Source organism: Scyliorhinus torazame, chromosome 27, assembly GCF_047496885.1.
Source record: "Scyliorhinus torazame isolate Kashiwa2021f chromosome 27, sScyTor2.1, whole genome shotgun sequence".
In the NCBI taxonomy this organism is placed as follows: domain Eukaryota; kingdom Metazoa; phylum Chordata; class Chondrichthyes; order Carcharhiniformes; family Scyliorhinidae; genus Scyliorhinus; species Scyliorhinus torazame.
In genome coordinates, this window is record NC_092733.1 from 7,524,381 (window position 1) to 7,540,296 (window position 15,916).

At 44.8% G+C, this 15,916-nt stretch overlaps 1 protein-coding gene across 8 annotated transcripts in view; it reads left to right on the forward strand.

Annotated features, from left to right (window-relative positions):
• The window catches only part of LOC140403169 (voltage-dependent P/Q-type calcium channel subunit alpha-1A-like), a 721,889-nt gene that overhangs the window by 255,893 nt on the left and 450,080 nt on the right, over positions 1 to 15,916 (forward strand). The gene's annotated exons all lie outside the window — the stretch shown is intronic.

Here is a 15,916-nt window from a genome sequence, read left to right on the forward strand (position 1 = left end):
GTTATGAATGAGCAGTGGCCAGTTGCCAAGGAACCTATGTGAATAAGCAGTGGTCTGTTGCTATAGAGATGGTGTAAATGAGGAGACACCCGGTGACATGATTCTATTGACTAGGTTTCAGAAACATATGCATGATGAAGCTTTGCATTTGAAATGATTGATCTCACACTAAAATTGTTTTAGAAGTCAGATCTGGGATATGGGATTTTATACCTTAAAAAATTAAAAATCAGGTGATAGTGCAGTTTTCATAACTAGAAAGAATAATTTAAATATCTCCACAGACTCGGTCACCTCATAGCAACTCAGTTACTCCCTCAGATTGCGAAGGAGAGTGGAAAGGCAAACAAGGTGCAGGATGATTTATGTTCTTGATAATAAGTATATGTAACATAGTAAAGTCAAGTGCCTCTGGATGAGCAATACTGCCAGGCCAATGAGTTTGCAAAGGAAGACAGTCAGGGTGTAATACCTTGTTGCCTTATTGTCCGAGGGTAGCAAAAAGGCAAAACATCCAGGGATTCCTATTTGACCTCGTTACCCCTGCTGAAGCATGGCTATGTCGAATGACCCGAGGATTGGGTTCTGCTGTGCATAACCGAGCAACTTGAAATATAAAGTATTTGAACTGGATAGTGATGGTGCCCAAAAAGCTGTACCAAAATTCGAATTAGGAGAGGAAGGGGAATAATTAGAGCAAGCTGGGAAAAACACCCGGTATTATCAGCAGAGATGTACGTGTGGCAGCAACAGTGCAATATGGAACATAACTGCACTTGTACCACTGGGCGATGTTGTGCAAACCAGGATGCCAGTTGTATGATGTTCGGCTGGCTGCAAACTGAACTCCACTTACTTGCTCAAGAAAAAGGATTGGCACTGCCATGTTAACTATGTATTCTGCTATCTGGGGGTGTTATAGTGCATATTCAACCTGGCAAATTGATGGCTCCTGTGCTAGATATTCTGTGTTACTTTTTGTAATTTACCACAAGCATTTGTTTTGAAATTTGCTGATGTTGTATCACAAATATATGCTAAATAAGCATGTATTTAACACTACAATTATAATATCAGGGGATGCAGTGGTATAGTGGTATTGTCACTGGATTAATAATCCAGAGACCCAGGTAATGTACCAGGGACCCGGGTTCGAATCCCACTACAGCAGCAGTTTGAGTTCAGTAAATATCTGGAATGAAACGTCTAAAGGTGACCATGAAACCATTGTTGATGGTTGTAAAAACTAATGTCCTTTAGGGCAGGAAATCTGCCAACCTCACTGGTCTGGCACACATGTGACTCCATTTCCACAGCAATGTGGTTGACTCTTAAATGCCCTCTGAGCCTCAGAGTTCAAGGAGAAATTAGGGATGAACGGTAAAAACTGTCCATATCTCATGAATGAATTTTTTAAAATCACTGAATAACATGCTTGTAGATGATGCCATGTGAGTCTAATTGTCTTACCCAGGTCCAAATTTCAGATGATCTGAAATTTACTCTCGCCAAGCCATTTTTCCTTTAATTGACAATGCTTATTAAGAACTGTCTTTCTATTAAATGCGCTGCTGAATCTACAATGCTTGTAAGCTAGCATGTTTGTTTAAAAAGACAGGAGCTTTTTATTATGCAGTATATAGACCCTGTATTATTCTTTTGCACGGGTACAGTTGCGCTTAATGTTACTAAACACCTTCCAGATTGCAAAGCCTTTTGGAAATAGACATCTCCTTGGGTCATTTGGACATTAATTGCTGGTAAGAGGCAGAGTTTCCAGATTGGCAGATGCTTACAAATGTATGGTCAGGAAAATCAACAGGAAACAAACTGCCTTTTTAATATCGAAAAATATATTTGACTCTTGAAATGTCACAGATACATTTTATGCTTTTGTTATGGGGTAGATATATATATATTTAAATGTAGAGTACCCAATTCATTTTTTCCAATTAAGGGGCAATTTAGCGTGGCCAATCCAGTTATGGGGTAGATATTAAGCACTTAAAGAGGCTGCAGGACATAGAGTCCTGGGAGTTCTCCCCAACGAAATGGACAACAATCCGGTGGTGGACATTGAGAGTATAGGGACAGTTTAGGCGGCATTTTAAACTGGGTGCCATGTGGTGGCACGGTGGCAGCTAGCAATGCTGCCTCACAGCGCCAGGGACCCGGGTCCAATTCTGACCTCGGGTGCGGTTTGCACATTCTCCCCGTGTCTGAGTGGTTTCCTCTGGGGGCCCGGTTTCATGGAATTCCTATAGTGCAGCTTCGGTCAGGACCAAAACATACGAACGTGGTTTGCAAGGCCCCTCCCACATCGTCATGTCCTGATTTCCCTTGATGTAACCTTTGCTCTGATTCCTTATTTCCCTTTAATGTGCAAGTAGATTGACTTTCTGAAACCGCTCACAGGGTGGGTGACCTGTGTAGAAAGTTACACTGGTGCAGTGGTGGGGTATTCTTTTGTGGTTGAAGTTGAAAGAACACGAGTTAAAGATGCGTACTTAACCCATGATATGCTGATATGGAGATGCTTGGTGATGGCACTCGGTGACCCAAATAACAAACATTGCATTCTGCAGGACTAATATTTCTCCCCTTGCTGGGCACAAAGTTACTACCATGAAAGATGCCAAAACTGTCCATAATTTATTTCAATCCTGATTTTCGACCTGTTTGTTAAAGCCGTTAACTTTTTCTGTTCCGTCACTCATAAAAACAGTGAGATGAGCCCCTCTCAACAACCAGTCTCCACCATTACAGCCTGCAATTTCTGTCGTGGTAAGGTAAATGTTTATTGATTGGGTAAAAAGGATATTTTATTTCAGAGGCGAAATGATGTGCTCTTATTAAAATTAACATGGTGCAGCAGGAAATACAATTACTATGGTGATTGCCTCTTAATGAAATTAACATTATGCAGCAACTGAGCAGCACTGTGATCAAGATGCCATTTTGATTCAGTATGTGCGTGGCTCTGTCTTTGCTTCATTCATGCTTCTGTTCGTGTCAGTTCAGTTAGCCAAACAAACTTTGTTATATCCTAATGTGATTTTTTAAAAATCCATTCAAGGGCGCTTCTCTGGCTAGGCCAGCATTTATTGCCCATCGCTAGTTGCCCTAATTACCCTGCCCATTGCATCTGTTTCAAATGACGGGGCATATGTGTGCTACAAACTCTATTTCCTAGTCAGACTGTTGGTAGCATACTCGCCAATGAGTGAAAAGATTCCATGCTCAAATCCCACTCCAGAGCTTGAGTGCAGAAATCAAGGATTACTTACCTTTATTAGCCGAGGCAGGGAGATTATGCTGGGACTGTATAAAATGTTGGTTAGGCCACAGCTAGAGTATTGTGTGCAGTTCTGGAATCCATATTATAGGAAGAATGTGATAGCACTGGAAAGGGTGCAAAGGATGTTGCCTGGGCTGGAGAGTTTTAGTTATGATGAGAGATTGTTTTCCTTGGAGCAGAGGAGATTGAGGGGGGACCTGATTGAGATGTATCAAATTAGGCGGTTCATGGATTGAGTAGACAGGAAGAAATTTTTCCCCGTGGTGGAGGGATCAATGACCAGGGGGCATAGATTTTAGATAAGGGGCAGGAGGTTTAGAGGGGGTGTGAGGAAAAACCTTTTCACCCAGAGGGTGGTGGGAGTCTGGAACTTGCTACCTGAAAGGGTGGTGGAGGCAGAGACCCTCATAACATTTAAGGAGTATTTAGATGTGCATTTGCGATGCCAAGGTATACAAGGCTGTAGGCCTAGTGCTTGAAAATGGAATTCGAATACATAGGTGGTTGTTTTTGACTGGCACAGACACGCTGGGCCGAAGGGCCTTTTCTGTGCTTTGTAGACCTCTATGATAGTGCAGCACGAAGTGAGCATTTCATTGTTGGAGGTGCTATCTTTTGGATGAGATGTTAAACCAAGGTCCTTTTTGCCTGTTTGGCTGAATGTAAAAGATCCAATGGCACTACTTTGAACAACACCAGAAGAGTAATCCCTGTGCCCTGATCAATACTTGTCCCTCATTCAACATCACAGAAAACAGATTATTTGATCATATCACATTGCTGTTTCATTCATAAATGTTGGCTGAATATGGATGTTAGTCTGAAATGTTGACCCAACCAATATAGAAACACTGAGCAATGTCTGATACTGAACCACACTGTTTGTAGCTTTGGCATTCTATTTGAGCCTGAATTTAACTCCAACCACATAACCTCTCCATCACCAAGACTGCCTATTCCCACCTTTGTAACAATATCCATCTTCAGATTTGCTTCAATTCATCTGCTGCAGAAGACCCCGTCCATGTTTTTGTTACCTTTTAGACACCTATTCCAATTCTTTCCTCCCTCCAACACTACATCATTTTGAGCTTATCCAAAACATTGCTCTCCTAAACCTAATTTGCATCAAGTCCAGTTCACCCATCATTGCACGTTGGCTTCTGGTCCAGATTTCAAAATTCTCAAACTTATTTCCAAATCCAACCCCTCCCCTCCCCATGGCCTCTTCCCTCCCTATCTCTGTAACTCCCTCCAGACCTGCAAGCCCCCAAGATCTCTGCACTTCTCCAACCCTCGCCACTCGTACATCCTCTACTTTACTTGCGGCACCATTGGCGGTCTTGCCTTTGACTTCATAGGCCTTGAGCTCTGGAATTCCCTCCCTAAACTTCATCACATCTCTCTCCCTCCAAACGCATTTTGCCATCAGTCCTACTATCTCATTCTGTAGCGAGTGTCATTTTTTTTGTTTAGTATCGCTCATGTACAAGTTATAGCTGTTGTCACAGTATTATCCAACGTATAATAAATACACGGTGGATTACATGCATTGTGGGTTGGGCACAGTCACTTATCCACATGCAAATTTCCCTCGGTATTGCCGTACATTCGCAAAATGAGTTTGCACAGTTTTCTGCCCTAATTTATTTGCATATAACCGAATGTAAAATCCTCCATGAACCAGTGCAATGAGCAGTGTTTTAAACTGTATTTCTTTTTGCATTAAAACATATTCCTCGGTGTGTTTAGAAATTGTAGCCTGTAGGGAGTAAGGGGGGGTAGGGGGGAGTTAGGCTATTTTGTGTCTAGAGTAGGCGGGAACAGTGGGAGATGGAGGGATGTGTTACGGACTGAATTATGTTTACATTTGTATTTGTATCGTTTATTGTTATAAAATCATAAATGCCTTAATAAAATGATTTTTAAAAAAAAAGAAATTATAGCCTGGTGCAATTTCTTTCATACAGCATAAGACATTTTAAATTAATATCTGATCTACAATCCTGAGTAACCAAATTTTGAATAACTGAAAATGACATTAAAAGACTTTATAGTTACATTGACTTATGCTGAACTTATGCTGGGGAGGGTTTAAACTAATGTGGCAGAGGGATGGGAACCGATGCAGGAAGTCGGAAGGTAGTAAAACAGGGACAGAAACAAAAGGCAGTAAGGGGGAAAGCGTAAGGCAGAGAAGCCATAGTCAAAAATCAAAAAGGGTGACAGTACAAGGTACAGTGACTGAGGGGAGCTCAGTGAATAGGCCCAGTAATACTAAAAGGAATAAAATGGGAAGTAAAAACAAATGGTAAGCGACGCGGCAGGTTGTTACATGAAGATATGGGTTCAACGACAAGGAAAATTAGGAGAAAAGTTAAGAGGAAATATAACTTAGGAGAGGTACTGATCGAGGTGTTAAGATTCAAAACAGAGGTATAAAAGCCAGCATAAGTGTACTTTACCTGAATGCTTGTAGTATTCGGAATAAGGTAAATGAGTTGATGGCGCAAATCATCGTGAATGACTATAATTTAGTGGCCATTACTGAAACGTGGTTAAAGGATGGTCATGACTGGGAGTTAAATATCCGAGGGTATCAAACTATTCGGAAGGACAGAGTTGATGGTAAGGGAGGTGGTGTAGTTCTGTTATTTAAGGATGACATCTGGGCAATAGTAAGGGATGACATTGGTGCTATGGAGGATAAGGTTGAATCCATTTAGGTGGAAATCAGGAATAGTAAGGTGAAAAAGTCACTGATAGGAGTAGTCTATAGGCTACCAAATAGTAACATTATGGTGGGGCAGGCAATAAACAAAGAAATAACTGATGAATGTAGAAATGGTACAGCAGTTATCATGGGGGATTGGTTTTATCAGGTCAGTCAAGGCAGCCTTGAGGAGGAGTTTATAGAATGCATCCGCAATAGTTTCCTAGAACAGTATGTAATGGAACCTACGAGGGAACAAGCGGTCCTAGATCTGGCCCTGTGTAATGAGACAGGATTGATTAATGATCTCATAGTTAGGGATCCTCTTGGAAGGAGCGATCACAATATGGTGGAATTTAAAATACAATGGAGGGTGAGACGGTAAAATCAAACACTAATGTTTTGTGCTCAAACAAAGGAGATTACAATGGGATGAGAGAAGAACTAGCTAAGGTAGATTGGGAGCAAAGATTTTATGGTGAATCAGTTGAGGAACAGTGGAGAACCTTCCAAGCGATTTTTCACAGTGCTCAGCAAAGGTTTATACCAACAAAAAGGAAGGACGGTAGAAAGAGGGAAAATCGACCATGGATATCTAAGGAAATAAGGGAGAGTATCAAATTGAAGGAAAAAGCATACAAAGTGGCAAAGATTAGTGGGAGACTAGAGGACTGGGAAATCTTTAGGGGGCAACAGAAAGCTACTAAAAAAGCTATAAAGAAGAGTAAGATAGATTATGAGAGTAAACTTGCTCAGAATATAAAAACAGATAGTAAAAATTTCTACAAATATATATAACAAAAAAGAGTGGCTAAGGTAAATATCGGTCCTTTAGAGGTTGAGAAAGGAGATTTAATAATGGGAGATGAGGAAATGGCTGAGGAACTGAACAGGTTTTTTAGGTCGGAGTGGAAGACACAAATAACATGCCAGTGACTGAGAGAAATGAGGCTATGACAGGTGAGGACCTTGAGATGATTGTTATTACTAAGGAGGTAGTGATGGGCAAGCTAATGGGGCTAAAGGTAGACAAGTCTCCTGGCCCTGATGGAATGCATCCCAGAGTGCTAAAAGAAATGGCTAGGGAAATTGCAAATGCACTAGTGATAATTTACCAAAATTCACTAGACTCTGGGGTGGACCCAGCGGATTGGAAATTAGCAAACATGACACCACTTTTTAAAAAAGGAGGTAGGCAGAAAGCGCGTAGAATCATAGAATTTACAGTGAAGAAGGAGGCCATTCGGCCCATCGAGTCTGCACCAGCTCTTGGAAAGAGCACCCTACCCAAGGTTAACACCTCCACCCTATCCCCATAACCCAGTAACCCCACCCAACACTAAGGGCAATTTTGGACACTAAGAGCAATTTATCATGGCCAATCCACCTAACCTGCACATCTTTGGACTGTGGGAGGAAACCGGAGCACCCGGAGGAAACCCACGCACACACGGGGAGGATGTGCAGACTCCGCACAGACAGTGACCCAAGCCGGAATCGAACCTGGGACCCTGGAGCTGTGAAGCAATTGTGCTATCCACAATGCTACCGTGCTGCCCGTTATTAATTATAGGCCAGTGTGCTTTACTTCGGTAGTAGGGAAGATGCTGGAATCTATCATCAAGGAAGATATAGCGAGGCATCTAGATGGAAATTGTCCCATTGGGCAGACGCAGCATGGGTTCATAAAGGGCAGGTCGTGCCTAACTAATTTAGTGGAATGTTTTGAGGACATTACCAATGCGGTAGATAATGGGGAGCCAATGGATGTGGTATATCTGGATTTCCAGAAAGCCTTTGACAAGGTGCCACACAAAAGGTTGCTGCATAAGATAAAGATGCATGGCATTAAGGGTAAAGTAGTAGCATGGATAGAGGATTGGTTAATTAATAGAAAGCAAAGAGTGGGGAATAATGGGTGTTTCTCTGGTTGGCAATCAGTAGCTAGTGGTGTCCCTCAGGGATCAGTGTTGGGCCCACAATTGTTCACAATTTACATAGATGATTTGGAGTTGGGGACCAAGGGCAATGTGTCCAAGTTTGCAGACGACACTAAGATGAGTGGTAAAGCAACAAGTGCAGAGGATACTGGAAGTGCAGAGGGATTTGGATAGGTTAATTGAATGGGCTAGGGTCTAGCAGATGGAATACAATGTTGACAAATGTGAGGTTATCCATTTTGGTAGGAATAACAGCAAAAGGGATTATTATTTAAATGATAAAATATTAAAACATGGGGCAGGATTCTCCACAATCGGTGCGATGTCCGCCGACCGGCGCCAAAACGGCGCAAATCAGTCCGGCCTCGCGCCGCCCCAAAGGTGCGGACTTCTCCGCATCTTGAGGGGCCGAGCCCTCACCTTGAGGGGCTGGGCCCGTACCGGACTGATTGCCGCCCCGCCAGAAGGCGGGATAGGTCTTTGGTGCCCCGCCAGCTGGCGCGGAAATGACTTTGCCGGGCGGCGCATGCGCGGGAGCGTCAGTGGCCGCTCACGGCATCCCCGCGCATGCGCAGTGGAGGGGGTCTCTTCCGCCTCTGCCATAGTGGAGACCATGGCGAAGGCAGAAGGAAAAGAGTGCCCCCACGGCACAGGCCTGCCCACGGATCGGTGGTCCCCGATCACGGGCCAGGCCACCGTGGGGGCACCCCCCGGGGCCAGATCGCCCCGCGCACCCCCCAGGGCCCCGCCCGCGCCGCCTTGTCCCGCCGGTAAGAGAGGTGGTTTGATTCTCGCCGGCGGGACAGACATTCCAGCAGCGGGACTTCGGCCCATCGCGGGCCGGAGAATCGCCAGGGGGGCACCCGCCAACCGGCACGGCGCGATTCCCACCCCCGCCGAATATCCGGTGCCGGTGAATTCGGCAACCGGCGGGGGCGGGATTCACACCAGCGCCGGCGATTCTCCGACCCGGCGGGGGGTCGGAGAATCCCGCCCATGCTTCTGTGAGAGACCTGGGTGTGCTAGTGCATGAGTCGCAAAAAGTTGGTTTACAGGTGCAACATTTGATTAAGAAGGCAAATGGAATTTTGTCTTTCATTGCTAGAGGGATGGAGTTTAAGACTAAGGAGGTTATGCTGCAATTGTATAAGGTGTTAGTGAGGCCACACCTGGAGTATTGTGTTCAGTTTTGGTCTCCTTACCTGAGAAAGGACGTACTGGCGCTGGATGGTGTGCAGAGGAGATTCACTAGGTTATTCCCAGAGCTGAAGGGGTTGGACTTTGAGGAGAGGTTGAGTAGACTGGGACTGTACTCATTGGAATTTAGAAGGATGAGGGGGGATCTTATAGAAACATATAAGATTATGAAGGGAATGGATAGGATAGATGCGGGCAGGTTGATTCCACTGGCGGGTGAAAGCAGAACTAGGGGGCATAACCTCAAAATAAGGGGAAGTAGATTTAGGACTGAGTTTAAGAAGAACTTCTTTGCCCAAAGGGTTGTGAATCTATGGAATTCCTTGCCCAGTGAAGCAGTTGAGGCTCCTTCATTAAATGTTTTTAAGATAAAGATAGATAGTTTTTTGAAGAATAAAGGGATTAAGGGTTATGCTGTTCGGGCTGGAAAGTGGAGCTGAGTCCACAAAAGATCAGCCATGATCTCATTGAATGGCGGAGCAGGCGCGAGGGGCCAGATGGCCTACTCCTGCTCCTAGTTCTTATGTCCTTATGAACTTATACAAGATACTATTTTGACCTCAGCTGAAATATTGGGCGCAATCAAGTCAGCTGAACGGCACGTTTAGGGGTGTGTTTTTCAGTGGCTGCAGCGCTGACAAACATCGTGCTATTCAACGGCACTTTGTCTTTTTTTCGCCTCAGGGAGATTCACTCCGCCAAGGCCGCACTGAGAGGGATTTCCTGCTGGCGAGGACAGACTCCTCGCAGATCGAGGTGCCATTTTGTCCAGCAGCCCCGATCTCGCCTTCCCCCAACCCCACTTTCAGTCCCCACCTCCTCTCTCTGTTTTTCATCCTCCCCCCTCTACAAACCTCCCTGGGTCCGAGCCCTGGCAGTGTCAACCTGGCACCCCAGCAATGTTAATGCCCCTGCCAGCCTGTCAGTGCCACCCAGGCAGTCTGCCAGTGCCAGGCTGGCAGTAATTCATTTGAATCTCACGAGAGGCCTCTCGTGAAATTCAGCGGCCTGGCCAGGCACGATGAGGCCACTGAATCACGTCAATTGTGTACAATTTTTGAACACATTGGAGAGGGTGCAGAAGAGGTTTATAAAAATGCTTCCAGGGATGATAAACTTCAATTAGGATGATAGATTGGAAAGGTTGGGACAATTCACCTTGGAGAGAAGAAGGTTAAGAGGAGATTTAATAGAAATGTTCAAAGTCACGAGGGGGCTGGACAGAGTAGACCATAAGACAAAAAAGCAGAATTAAGCAATTTAGCCCATTGGGTCTGCTCCGCCATTCAATCATGGCTGATGTATTTCTCATCCCCTTTCTCCTGCCTTCTCCCCATAACCCCTGATTCCCTTATTAACCAGGGACGTATCTATCTCTGTCTTAAAGACACTCAGTGATTTGGCTTCCACAGCCTTCTGCGGCAAAGAGTTCCACAGATTCCCCACCCTCTGGCTGAAGAAATTCCTCCTATTCTCAGCTTTAAAGGATCGTCCCTTCAGTCTGAGGCTGTGGCCTCGAGTTCTAGTTTTTCCTACTAGTGGAAACATCCTCTCCACATCCACTCTATCCAGGCCTCTCAGTATCCTGTAAGTTTCAATAAGATCCCCCCCACCCCCCAACGAAAACTCCAACGAATACAGACCAGAGTCCTCAACTGCTCCTCATATGACAAGCTCTTCATCTCGGGATCATTCTTATGAACTTTTTCTGCACCCTTTCCAAGGCCAGCACATCTCTCCTTAGATACGGGGCTCAAAACTGCTCACAATACCCCAAATGGGGTCTGACCCGAGCCTCAGAAGTACATCCCTGTATTCTAGCCCTCTTGCCATCCATAACTGCCGACTGAACCTGCACATTAACCTGAAGAGATGTTGAACTGGGACTCCTCTTTGTGCTTCTGTAGATAAGGAGAAACAGTTCTTGTTCGTAAAAGGACCGACAATGAGCGGGCACACATTTAAAATAATTTGTAAAAGAAGCAATTGTGATGTGAGAAAAAACCTTTTAATGCAGCGAGTTGTTTGGGTCCGGTATGCGCTGCCTGGCAGTGTGGTGGAGGCAGGTTCAATCGAGGATTTCAGGAGGGTGTTAGATGATTATTTGAATAGAAACAATGTGCAGGGGTATGGGGGAAAGGAAGGGGGCACTAGGTCATGGTGCTTGTCTGGAGAATGGCCTCCTTCTGCACCCTACCACTTCTCTGATTGATGGATTGATTTTTGTTAAGTAGATTTTTAAAAATTAAAAGCTTTTAAATCATACTTAATAGTTGCTTTGCACCTAAAAAAAAATCTTCATATTAATAGCCTCATTGAAGGTTCATAAATGGGCACAATTAGCCAAAACTCAACAGTAATTAATTCAATAGGGGGGGGGGTATGACTTATATAGTGGGTGAGGCCTGCTTCTGAGGTAATTGTTTTAAAAATTAGCACAAAGGTTTGTGGAAGCTCAATTCTTGTTTAATGTAATTTCCAGTGGAATCTGTCATAACGATTTGACTGATTTTGAGAAATTGGACTGCAAATTCTATTGCAAGCTTGAGGGACTCCAAGTCACTCCCTTTCTTTATAGGAAACAGGTAGATCGGTTCCTTACGGATGAATCTCTTTTCTCCCTGCTGGTTATCAGGAACCTCGTGAAGTGAGTTCTGATGGAGGATTATCAAGCAGAAACCTTAGTCAAATAACTAGCCTCTTCCCAGAACAAAAATGCATCCTATTTTCCCTGGCTCGAGAATGAGGGGGCGAGCCTCAAGGCAAAGCAATAGGCTGAGGAGCAATTTCTTCACTCAGAGGATTTGAAATCTTTGGAAATCTCTAGCTTGGACACCTATGGATGATCAGTTGTTGAGTATATTCAAGGCTGAGATCAATAAGAGTTTTAGTCTCAAAGGGAAGCAAGGAATCGGGCAAAAAATGGGTCAGATACTGATTAAAATGCTTTCTTTCAAGCAATATTCAAGTTCTGAACATTTTTTTTGCTTTTAAATTTGTTTCCAATTAAGAGCAATTGATCATGGCCAATCCACCTATCCTGCACATATTTGGGTTGGTGGGGGTGAGACCTATGCAGACACGGGGAGAATGTGCAAATTCCACACGGACAGTGACCCGGGGCCGGGATTGAACCCGGGTCCTCGACGCCGTGAGGCAGCAGTGCTAACCACTGCACCACTGTGCCGCCCTCCAGTTCTGAACATTCAAGCTACTGTTTGATAATCACACTATCAGCTGTATTAATAAGAGTGCACCAAGTTATGATTTCTAAATATATCGAGGAATATATTTCAATGCAAAATAAATTTAGAAATTATGTTTGAAAACATTGCATGGAGCATGTCGAAGATCAACCGTTATCCTGTTGGGTTATAGAACGGGCTCGAAGGGTCTCAATATGGTCTCCTCCTGCTTCTGTTCTTTGTGATCTTACATCCCGGGGCTCTCTATTAAGAGAGAGATGACTTCATTTCATTCACTCTTGCCAGAGAGATTCACACAGTGAACAGGAGGCTTTGCAAAATTTTCAGTCTTTTGGCATGCTGCAGCATGCAGTTGATTGAATGCATATTGCTTTGCAGGCACTGCTTGTCAACTCTAAACCACAGCAGAACAGAAAGGGGTTCCAGCCGGTGTGTGACCATAGGCAGCGGACAATGCAGGCCAATGCCATCGTGATGCTTTCGTCCTGCGGATGTCCACTGTGCTACCTGAAGTTTAGCCAAAGGGTGGCGACTGGGTGATGAAGACTGCCCACTGACCAACACGGCTCAAGCTTGGTTCGCATCCCGTGTGTGCAATGAAGGCCACGCTGCCACAACTAATGTGACAACAGATCTTGGCACGCTGAAGCAGCGATCCCACTAGTTGGGTCGCTCTGCAGGAGCCCCCCAATCGTCACCTGAACTGGGTTTCATGATCTGTGGAATGCTGCATGCAGGACCCAGGAGAGGAGTTGCGCATAGTGCTAGCCACCGGAACCTGTGCTCAGGGGGCCTGGGCTGGGGCAGCCCTCTTTCCAGTGGCCGTCTCAAAATGCTCGCAAACAAGTGTGCGGTCGGCGCTTCAATCCAGGATAAAGTTTCAGTACTCGAGATCTGATTGTCCTGGAGTGGGAGCCCCAGTCTGTGCAGCCAATTGGACAGGGTGCATGCTGGGTGATGTAGTCAATCCTTGGCTGTGCGTCCGCCTTCCCATGCAAGCGCTGGCCCACTTAAGAACTACAGAAGCCAAGATGGCGGGGGGGGGGGGGGGGTGCAGGAGTGCGGCGACCGGAGCAACTCAGCCCAGGGTGAATGAGTAAGTGAGTGCCATTAGTGAAAAACCACAGCAGGGCGTAGACTATCAGGATGTAAAACGATCAGCGATTGGGCAGATGCAATTCAACCTAGAAAAATATTTTGTAAGTAATAATAGGGAAGAAAATACAGTTCTAAAAATTGTGACGTGTAAGATTGTGGACCTGGAACGTTGATTCTGTTCCTCTGTCCACAGGTGCTGCCTGACCTGCTGAGTATTTCCAGCCCACTCTGTTTATATTTCAGATTTCACACTTGTAAGTGTGGTTAGTTTCAATTTAAATGAGAATATATTTATCACTCAATGCAAAGTTTAATTCTTTTGTCAACAAAAGAATTATGTGGATGACAAAAGCACATTATTGAAGGTGAATTGGTTGGTGCTGATTTCCTGGAAGCTTTTGCCATTTTGGAAGTAAAACCAGGAATTACACACTTGAAAATATTACTGTGAGTTCAAGATTAATTTGTAGATAGGATTGTTGTTTGAGGTGCTTGCGAGGTTCAAGTCTTTTTGAATCGTAGAATTTACAGTGCAGAAGGAGGCCATTCGGCCCATCGAGTCTGCATCAGCTCTTGGAAAGAGCACCCCACTTAAGCCCACACCTCCACTCTGTCACCGTAACCCAGTAATCCCACCTAATTTAAGGGCAATTTAGCATGGCCAGTCCACCTATTCAGCACATCTTTGGACTGTGGGAGAAAACCGGAACACCCGGAGGAATCCACAGGGAGAATGTGCGGACCCCGCACAAATAGTGACCCAAGCCGGGAATCAAACCTGGGAGCCTGGAGCTGTGAAGCAACTATGTTAACCACTGTGATACCGTGCTGCCCACAGTGGAACCTTTGTATGTTTCTGTTCAGATAGTGCACAGGGTCAGATTCAAAGAAGCTGAGCTGGTTGTATAATATGAATGACCAAGTTGTGTGTAATTGTCTGACAAAGCTTTGGTTGTAAAGTACTGAAACCTAAGTTTTCAGTGGGCTTTATAAATAAGAGGCATAGAGTACAAAAGCCAAAATATTTCACTGGCTGTCTACAAAACAGTTCAACCACACATAGCTATACTTCCTCAATCCTGAGCATCATGGGATGTGAGGGGGTGGCTAAACAGCAGGGGGAGGATGGATAAGGGGCCTAAAAACCGGAGAAGCACCGTGCCCATGATTTCTCTCCCAGATTCTGACTGCAAGCTGCACAGCCTCGCCATCATGAGTGATCATTCCTTGCCACCACCCATTAGGGGAGAAGCTGAGGAAGTGAAAGAGGAAGGGACACTGCAATCTAGATATTCCCTTTTTGCGTGAGCCACACGTGAGAACTAACTCGAGGACAAAACCAATAACCTCAATCCCAATTTCCCATTCACCAACATTCAATATTCCACACCTTACAAACGGGGCAAAATACAAAAACGATGCAATGGAGACATTTGTTTGCTGGTTGTGTTCAGTCAAGAGTCTTTGCTGCAGTATAGTCACCTGATCTCATGAAAATTGCGTGAAAACTTTCTTGAAATGTGAAACTGCTGACTTTTTAGAATGGCTGAAGTGTGACATGAATCCAGACTTATCCTAAAAAGAAGGGTATCAAGTGGAAAAGGATGAAGGGTGAGATAGAATTGGCCTGTATGAATTGGTAGTCAAACCACAACTACTTCTTCTAAAGGTGAATTCATTATGTTGTGTGATGAGAGAATAGGGATTGCTCTTTCTGGAGCTGGAATGGCGTAGAAAATTATTTCTGCTAGAGACATTGAGTGGGAGCGATTTCTGTTAGAGTTCCAAATATGAAACTCTTCCCCCAATTTATTTGAGTTTCTACATTCGAATCACCATTGGCCTTATTAGACTTTGTCAAAGTGTAAGGCAGTGTTTATAAAAATAAATTTAGAGTACCCGACTCTTTTTTTCCAATGAAGGGACAATTTAGCGTGGCCAATCCCCCTACCCTGCATATCTTTGGGTTGTGGGGGTGAGACCCACGCAAACACGGGGAGAATGTGTAAACTCCACACGGACAGTGACCCTGGGCCGGGATCGAACCCGGGTCCTCACCACTGTGAGGCAGCAGTGCTGACCCACTGCGCCACCATGCTGCTCCAAGTGTAAGGCAGTGTCAAAGGGCCGCCAGGCTTCCTGTAGTTTGTGTATTCTGTGTATTCATACTGTGTATTCTGGGGGAGATTTTGCATATTTCAGTGAAGTGCAGAAACTCCAAGATCAAGTGTTCAGAAGGAGGATGTTTCTGAAGAGCTTTAAATACAGATCCAGCAGATAGGAAATTACTTTGAAAGCAGTTTTTTGGCCATACTGCCTATAGACACTTGCACTCCCCTTTCTCCAACTGCCTCTCACAAGTTCAGACCAGTGGCAGAATTTTGAAATATCTACCTCCTTCGGATCCCCACCCTACCACCACCAACCTCCACCACTAAGGCAAAGCCCCGTAGACCCTGACAGA